This window comes from Orycteropus afer, unplaced genomic scaffold (assembly GCF_000298275.1).
Source record: "Orycteropus afer afer isolate SDZICR_OR568_19922 unplaced genomic scaffold, OryAfe1.0 scaffold00174, whole genome shotgun sequence".
NCBI lineage: Eukaryota > Metazoa > Chordata > Mammalia > Tubulidentata > Orycteropodidae > Orycteropus > Orycteropus afer.
In genome coordinates this window covers 661728-671244 of record NW_006921761.1, presented here as the reverse complement: position 1 = coordinate 671244, position 9517 = coordinate 661728, and positions in this window count along the sequence as shown.

The window sequence follows — 9517 nt, the reverse complement described above, 5'->3', positions numbered from 1 at the left end:
TCTAACCTACTCCTGTCTTGCTCAGATAATTAGGCCCCGAGGGTACGTGGTGAGGCGGCAGCAGCCTGAGATCCGGGTCTCTGGAGCCCCAGGGGAGGCTCTGCCCACTCGCCTCATGCCCTCTCTCCCCTGAGGGTCCATCCTGCCCTTCAGGAAGAGAGACACTCTGCTCTGGGGAAGATAGTCCATGAGCCATCTAGGGCTAGTGCTTTGACTCCTTGCAGCTGATGGCTTAGCCAGGCTGGGCGCTATCTGCACAGGTGGTTTGGAGACCACACCCAACACCAGGTGAGCAACAGCTGAGATTGTCACCCGTGGTTCTAGTGAGCGTTCCGGCCCCCGCCCTCCCACAGACTCCCTGCAGGATCCGAGGGAGTCTTTTCCCCACTCTGGACTCTAGCCCCCCACCTGTACAATGTGGTGTTGGACCAAAAGCTCACAGTCCCCACTCCCTGATGTGTCCTTGGTTCTGAAAGGCCAGGGGTGGGATCAGGCACCATGGGTGTGCTCCTGAGTGACCCAGCAGACATGCTGCATGGTCTTAGGAACCAGAGCTGGAGACAGGAAATTCATCTTAGGCTAGTCTCCTCTAACTTGCCTAGTGCTTAAGACAGTGACATTCGAAGCCAGGCTTTGCGATGCCAGACCCACAGCGACCACTACAGGAATCCTTTGTTCGCTCTCAGCCTCAGTGTCCTGAGCACAACACTTGTCCTCAGAGGAGTTGGAAGACTCTGTGGCAGAGCCTCCTCGTCGCGCCTGTCTTCCCACTGGGCCATGGAAATGGAAGACCTAATTTTTAGTGCGCATGTTGTTGTTGTTGTTGTGTCCCTTCGAGTCGGATCCGACTCTAGCAACCCCTCCTTGGGTTGCCGAGGCAGTATCACTACGGAAGTAGATTGCCCAACCTTCCTTCTGAGAAGTGGCTGGTGGGTTTGAACCACCAGCCTTCTGGTGAGCAGTCAAGTGCCTTAGGCACTATGCTACTAGAGCTCCCTTAGCACACATAGCGTCACCCAAAATAAAGACTTCTGCTCACCCTCCCTTGCAGCTAGTTGTACCATGTGGCTAACTTCTAGCCAATGAGAATAAGTGGAAACATTTGGGCATCTCTGAGACCCTTGTGCCAAAGCAGCTGGCAAGAACGCTTGCCATTTTGTCCTCTTCATCCTACGTCCGTGGGGTCTGATGAAGTCAAATTGTTCTCACCCGGCCAAGTCACGCTCCTGCCTCCCAGCCCTTCTGCCCCCTGGGATAATGACAGACTCCTTAGCATGACATCAAGGCCCTTTAGGATCTGTCACCTTCTTGCTGCTCCAACCTCAGCACTCTCTCTGGCCCCCACCCTACCCAGATGTCAGCCAGAAGGAAATACTCACAGCTCCCCAAGCCACCAAGCTCCCTCTCACTTCTGACATTTTGCATATGCAACTCTGTCCTCCAGAAATGCCATTTCTCCATCCGGCCCTGTTCAGCTTTCAAGGGTTAGCTCAGCCATCACCTCCTCCAGGAAGCCTTCCCTACCTTTCTCAGGTCTTGTTTTGTCCCATTTCTTGTTTCCCATCATTCTCCTGGCATCCCTAGGCTTTCTTGTACTGTGTGAGAGACCTAAGCCAGTTTCTATGTCTATCTGCCCCACCAGTCTGAGGATGGGGTGGTGTCTAAACCATCTCCACAACACTGGGGCCTAGCAGAGGCAGGGTCCTCAGAAACAGGAGCTGAGTGAAGGGTGGAATGATGGGTGAGGGATGGAAACTGCTGGACCGAGCGAGGGGCTCGGTAAAGAAAATTCAGAAAGAGAAAGAACTGGCTGGAGACAGAGCATCGCTGCCATTGCTGCTCCTGAACTCTGGTCACCCAGGGGCCTGCAGGCTGGCTCCAAGAGGCTCTGGGCGTTCCTCAGCCATCTGCACCGTGTGCCACTCATGTGGGCGGCATTTCACACACCCTCCACCAGCACATGTGTGAAGATAAGCTGGGCCGCTGCCAACACTGCACTTAGCATTGCCTCTTAATGGCCCGAAACCAGTGATGGTAACAATGGGAAAGTGAACTGGTGGAGTTTCAAAAACACAACACATTTGAGGTCCAAGGTCTGCAGTCCAAGGACTCTGCTAACAGCGAACGTCACTGAACAGCTTCACCACAATTTCTTGGGGCCTTGTTCCCGGGTCCTCTCGTGGCCGTTCCATCCATCTCACATCTCTTCCTTTAACAGTGGGGGAGACTGAGGCTGAGAGGGAGGACCTTGCCCGAGGTCTCTCAGAAAGGCTGGAGTTGGGATCAGAACACGGGCTCTGATACCCAGCCCTGTGCCCTTTACACCACACCTCCCTGGTCACTACTGCTGTCCAATGATTACCTGTGGTTTCAAATAAAGACCTGGACACCTCGGGCACAATGGAGGGTCATGGAGGCCCCTCCATCCCAGAGCCTCTGAGCCAGAAGGACACAATGGAGTGACGCGATGACAGAACATTTCTTTCTTTCTTTCTTTTTAATGCCCACATCTACAGGGACACACACAATAGAGAGGGTTATGAAGCCACTGGCCCATCAGCCAGCTGAGGAATTGTCCACACCTGCTGTGCTTGGTCCGGTTCAGAATCCTATTCCCCCAGGAACTAGTGGAGACAAGAATACAGCTATGGCTAGAACGAGCTTCTCAAATTACCACCCAGGCCTGCCACCTCCCCTCTTTTCTCTGCAGGAGGACCCCTGCTCTTGCAATGCAGATGGAGCAGAGCCCCCAGCCGGCCCCAGACAATCCACCTCTGGATTTCTCTCAGACGTGAGAGGAAAGTACACTCCTCCTTGCTTACAATCAGCTGTTGCCCTGGAGTCAATTCCGATCATTGGCAACCCCATGTGTCAAGGTCACCGTGGAGCTGAGCACCACAGGGTTTCCAGTGGCTGGCTGTTCAAGTCCTTATCCACAAGCCTTTGCATGGACTCGAACCTCCAACCTTCTTCTTCGCAGCCGAGCCAGGAACCGTTTGTCCCCCTCAGGCACTTCCTCCGTCTCGTTGGAGCCCTTTTTGTTTTAGGGTTTCTCTTCAATCAGTAGTTCTCAAAGCAGCTGCACGTTGGAACCAACCGAGGAACTTTGATGAACAACAGAAACAGTGACAACAGCGCAGACGCCGGGCCAGGCCCCGAGACTGGGGCTCAGCTGCAACGCCGCCTGGGCACAGTGGGTCTTTTTCTTTCTTTTAATATTTTAATGCATTTTAGGGGAAAGGTTACACAGAAAATTAGGTTCCCCTTTAACAATTTTTTTTAAAACTTTTGATTGTGATTTGGGTGAAAGTTTACAGAATGAATTAATTTTCCATTCAGTAAATCATACACATTTTGTTGCATGACATTGACTACAATCTCCACAACATAACAGCACTCGTCCCACTTCCTCTGTGTTTCTTCTTTCCATCAGTCCTTCTCTCCTAGCCCTTCCTGCCTCCTGAACTTGGTCTCTGGGCCAATGCTGCCCTTTTGATGCCCTGTGGTTGATTGATCTAAGGTGTGCATACCCCCCTGGTGTTATTGGCCACCTTACAGGCCTGCCTCTTGTTTGGCTGAAAGTTGAGCCATGGGGGTCAGTTCAGTTTCAGGCTTGAAGGGTGACTAAGGGCCATCTCTGTGGTTCCACTAGTCTCTAGCTGCCTAGTAAGCCTGTCTCTTTTAGGATTTTGATTTTTCTGTTTTCCCATATTTTTCTCTAGCTTCCCTTCTCCTCTTTGCTTTTGGGTAAGTGTTTGGTGTCATGCAGTTAATGGTTTAAGAAAGCACATTCCTCCTGGGTGATACTGTTTATTTTATAAGCCAATCTATTATTTGGCTGACGGGTGACCCACAGAAGTAGCTTCAGACTTCAAAGCTTATCTCAGGGCCGCAGTCTCAGGGGTTCCTCCGGTCTCTACTGGTTCGGTAAGTCTGCCCTTTCTAGGAACCTGAGTTTTGTTCTGCGTTTTCCTCCCATTCTATCCAGGACCTTCTGTTGCTCGTGAAAGCTGAGCACCATCTAGTTCTTCTGGTCTCAGGTTAGAGAAAGCTGTGGTTCATGTGGGTCGTTAGTCCTGTGGGGTCGTGCTTCTGTTGAGCCTTTGATTACCTACCTTCATTCTCTTTTGCTCCGTGTGCGTAGAGACCAATAGTCGTATTTTAAATGTCTGCTCGCAAGACTCTAAGACCCCCGGTGCTCTCACCGCAGTAGTCAAGGCTGTGTGTCACTTGGCTGGACCATGGTTTTGAGACTGTTCATTGATTCCATGCTGGAATCTACTGTGAGCAGCGGAGTAGCTGCCTTAGGGAGGTGGTCTGCTTCCAGTATGTAAGAAGAAGCTTTGAGACTAGCTTTTCGGCACATCTGGATCCTGCATTTGGCCAAGTCTTCGTCTCAGTGGCCTGCTGTATCGGCTGCCGATGTGGGGATTATTCCCAGACTTGAACTAATGACCTGCCGTGTTGCCTGCTGATCTCGGGACTGTGCCATTTTACCTGCCAATCTTGAATTTGTCAGCCTCAGCAGCCAGCAGCTGCCTGAGTTAGGAGACATCTCTACTCTAATGGGCCTGGAATAAGAGGCAGAGCTGAAGCCCAAGGTCGAGGGGCCTTCACCCATCCCTAGAGGCAGCACTCTGAACTTGGATTTCTAGCCTCCTAAACTGTAAGAGAATAAATCCCTGTTTGGTATTTCTGTTATAGCAACACTAGAAAACCAAGATACCCACCAATCTAGTACGTGGAACGTTGTCTTTGTGGACTGTGTTATGTCAGTCAAGCGAGCGGTCCCCCGAGACTATGACCTGCTAACCTAGTAAACTAATCCTGCAAGTTGCTTGGCTGTATCTAGGAAGCCTCCATAACTGTGTCCCCTGTGTGGTTTGTTATGTATGTGGATATGTATGCAGCTCACATAAATGTGTATATACATAAACCTACATGTACACCTATACATGTCCACTGGCACAAGTGGTTTTGTTTTGTCAATTTTTATTGTGATTTGGATGAAAGTTTACAGAGCAAATTCATTTTCCACACAGCAGCTCACATATACTTTGTCTCATGACATTGACTGCAATTTCCCATAAGGCAACAGCTCCCTTCCACTTCCTCCTCATAGTTACCTCTTCCCTGTGTCCTTCCCTCCATGCACTCCTGCTCCCCAAGCTGTCTCCCTGTACATACACCGTCCTTCGATTCTCCCATGATTGATCCCTCCGAGGAGTATATCTACCTAATGTAAATAAATGTTCAGTTCACATGCCTGTCTTTTGTTTGGCTGGAAGCCACAGAAGTGGGTTTAATTCCAGACCAGAAAGGCAGCTAGGGGCCATACACTCAGGGATTTCACCAGGCTCTATCAGACCAGCAAACCTGGTCTTTTTTTTTTTTTTTTTAATGATTTTGAGTTTTGTTCCACATTGATCTCCCACTCTATCTAGGTTGACAGTGGTAGCTGGGCTCCATCTAGTTCTTCTGGTCTCAAAGTCGTATAGGCTGAGGATTGCATGGTGTACCAGTCCCTTGGACTAATTCTTTCCATGCATCTCTAGTTTTCTTCATTCTTCTTTGCTCTGGATGACGAGAGACCCATTGTTGCATCTAGTTGGCTGCTTGCAAGGTTTTAAGATCCCAGTCGCTACTCACCGAAGTAGGATGTGGAACAATGTTTTTGTGTAGTATGTTATGCCAATTGAGCTTAATGTCCCTTGCGACTATGGTCCTGAGCCCACAGGTCCAACTACTCACTCCCTTCAGGCAGCTGGCTGGGGCCAAGAGGTGACTACAACCTTGTCCCTTGTCAGCTCTAATGTATACCTGGATATTCTTACAGAACATACAAATACACTTGTAGAAACATTGTCTGCCAACCCTATATATGGTCATGGGCACACTCTCTCCTGCATAGACAGACCTAACTGTCCTGCCTGTCCACCCATCTATCCACCTGTATGTCAATGTTGGCCATTGCTGACAATGCAGTACGGTACGCCATTCAGGTGTTTTTAAAGCTCTCCAAACCCGCTGCCATCAAGTTCATTCTGACTCACAGCAACACCCATTGGGTTTCCAAGACTATAAATCTTTGTGAGAGTATAATGCCTAATCTTCCTTCTGTGGAGCAGCTGGTGGGTTTGAACCCCCAACCCTCTGGTTAGCTGTCAAATTCCTTATGAACTGTACCACCAGAGCACCTTAAAAGCTCCCCAGGTGATGCTAATGCTGAAATCAATTATACAAGTCTGAACCAATAGTGACACCTGGTTCACCTTGGAGGCCTTCTCCCCACAGGTTTGCCTGACCCCCCCAGGTGGAATTCAGGGCTCCCTCATTGCTTCTGCGGAGCTTAGTGCCCACTTCTACTAGAGGGTACACCACAGTTGATTGAGTGAATTAGTTTAGGCCTGTCTCCGGCTGTTCTCTGAGCCCCACCAGGGCAGGACCATTTTAGACTCATCCCAGAGCCAGGCCCAGGATTCAGAGTTCTTACCTGGGCCTCCAAAGCACTGCATGGGCTGGTCCCTGCCTGAGGCCTCGTCAAGCTAGATGATAAGGAAGGATCAAAGATGTGGTAAAACCCATGTGAAATTGTTCACTGCAGATTAGTAAGGAAGCACAGCTCAACCTGAGCTTACCTTGCTTCCTGGGTGATCCACCTGGAAGGATCTTCCCCCGAGTCTACAGAGGGAACATGAACCTAACAACACCTTGATGTTGGCCTTCTGGCCTCAGAACGGCAGAGAAGGGACCTTGTTGGTTCCAGCACCCAGACTGTGAGCCCGTTATAGCAATCCTCTGGGGGTAGTGCCTAAGGCACTTGACTGCTAACCAGAAAGCTGGCAGTTCAGACCCACCAGCCACTCCTCAGAAGGAAGGTTGGGCAATCTACTTCCACAGAGATACCACCTCGGAAACCCAAGGAGGGGTCGCTGTGAGTCGGGTCCGACCCGACAGCAGTGGGTATAGGGAGCTAACACAGGTAGGAAAAAAGAGGACAAAAAAGCCAAATTTGTCTTGGTTTGCTTTTTACATGCAGCTTCATTTTTAAATTTCTGTTTCCCGTAATTCCCTCCATGTCCTGACCCCGCCTTCCATCTTCTGTTCAGGTGCGGGGGGGGGGGGGCTCTCGTTATGCTCATGTGGCATCAATGCCAAGTTCAGCTCATGTATCTTTTTGTTTGGAATCTGTCTGATCTGTTCATTATTCTCAGAGCTGGGAATTTTCTCCAGTAACTCCAGAGACATATAAGGCTCTAAAACGCTGAAGGGTAGAATAGCTTTTCTTCCTCCACCGCCCCGTGTAAACACATCCCTGGGTGACATTCTCTGCTGACAATGGCCTGACGAGGTCTCGTGTTATCTCCCTGTTTCCCCTTCAGTCCTTTTTGTCCAAATACTCACACTGGTTCCAGGCCCAAGACCTATTACAGAGCCCTGGTGCATTTTTGCCAATTAAAAAGCTAAATCCAAAACATTTCTGAAAACAGTCAACCATTTGAGAAAACAATGTATGCATTTCATTTACCCTGGGCCCCTGTGTATGGAATGGAGCCTTCTCTCCAACCATAAATGTCAAGCATTGTGGAAAGCTTGTTCTTTTTTTGTTTTGATGACTTTCCAAATGCCTTGCAACGGGAATGCTTTCACGAGTTCTGGTGCCAGCTGCAGCTTATGAAGTGTCAAGGGCAAGGGTGTTGGATGGAATCTAGATGCAGACCAAGCCTTCAAAGGCTGAGTCACTCGTTCTCTGATCACATCCACCATGGAGTCTCTGGATCTCCAGAGACCACTCAGCCTGGGGCTTCCCAAATATGGCTGCACATCAGAAGCATATGGGAAAATTTAAAAAAATTCCTAGGCCTCAACTGGCCCTATAATTCAGAAGCTCTCAAGGTAATGACCTGGGATTTTTTTCTTTCTTTCTTTCTTTTTTTTAAGCTCTCCAGGCAATTCTAATTCACAACTCAGTTTGGGATCCACTTATACAATCTAATTCTTATCTGAGATGACCCTGATTTTGCCAAATGCTTGTTTCTCCCTCCTTGTATTCTTCCAGTGATGGGAGGCTCACTGCCTTTCAGGGCGGCCTGGCCCATCCTTATTCAGCTTCGCTTGGTCAGGAAGTTCTCCTTCCCTGGAACTTCCCCCACTGGTCTGGCTCTGCCTTCTAGAACCAGTTGCAAACCACATCTGTTTTTGTCCTTCAGAAATTTGGAGGGGGCAACCTTGTCCCCTGAGTACTAAAGATGAACATCCCTGTTCCTTCAGCTGCCCCTCACAGGACACAGCCTCCAAGCTTCTCCACAGGGGTCCCTTCCAGCCTGTCAAAGGCCCCTTTAGACCTGCCACAGCCTCCTACTGCCATCTGACCACTGAGGACCAACACTCACTTTGTGCTAGACGCATTGTCTTTATCAACGAGCCCATTAACGATTGACCGAGTCATCACTGAGCCAACTAAGCGGGGAGCACCACGCACAGTGCCCATAGTGTGCTAGGCTGTGAGGGAGGTGGACAGGGCTTTGCAGGGGGCTCACGTGCTGGCTGGGGAACCAGAGGAAAACACGAAGACCAACAAGGCAAGATACGAAACGTGATAGCCTCGGTGAAGGGTTCAGTTTACAGCCAGAGCTGTGAGTGTCCTAGGGATGATATCTGTGTGAAAGGCTCCACGGAGGAATAGCTTCAGGAAGGAACTGTGGGAGCCAGTCAGGTGCAAGCAGGAAAACGGACACTAAATAACTGTGGCTAGGTAGGGATCTAATAGGCAATCCTGGGCGGTGCAAAGGGTTAAGTGCTTGGCTACTAACAGAAGGGTTGTGGGTTTGGAGCCACCCAGGGCCGCCTCAGAGGAAATGTCTGGTGATCTTCCAAACATCAGCCACAGAAACCCCACGGGCACAGTGCTGCTCAGAGACACATGGAGTCCCTGTGAGTACAGAGCAAATTGTTAGGGGTTTAGTCCAGGGACTGCTGACGGGATGGCCCGAAGGACCGAAGGGAGAAGCAGGCCCTAGCGAGACTCCAGGACTGGCTCTAATGCTCACCTGGCCCACCTGCAGCCTTACCACCTGAGGCCACCTCTGGAGCTGTTTTGTTTAAGACACAACTCGGCAGCCGCAGTTCAGAGAGCAGGGGCTGGAGTGAGGAGGATGTCACCACACAGCTGCCACCACACGCCCAGGAAGCTGGGAGGGACAGGAACGGTGCTGCCCTGTCCGCCATCACGCTGGTGATGGGAAACCGCCCAAAGGCCCAGCCACACCCTCCGACTCCTGCCACCTTCCCATCTGGCAGCTCCTAGTTCACTTTCCAGACCCCAGGTGCCAGCCAGACGCGGCCGTTCACTTTCCTGAGTGCCATGAGGGCACACGTGTGTGGGTGAAGGAGCTGTGCCAGGGTAGCTCCGGACCACGGGTGTGCAGAGGTGTGTGCTAAGGGCGTTCACAGCAGCCTGGCGGACGGTGACGAGATGGAGACTCTCTGACCACCCCTCAGCAGTCCACCTCTCCCC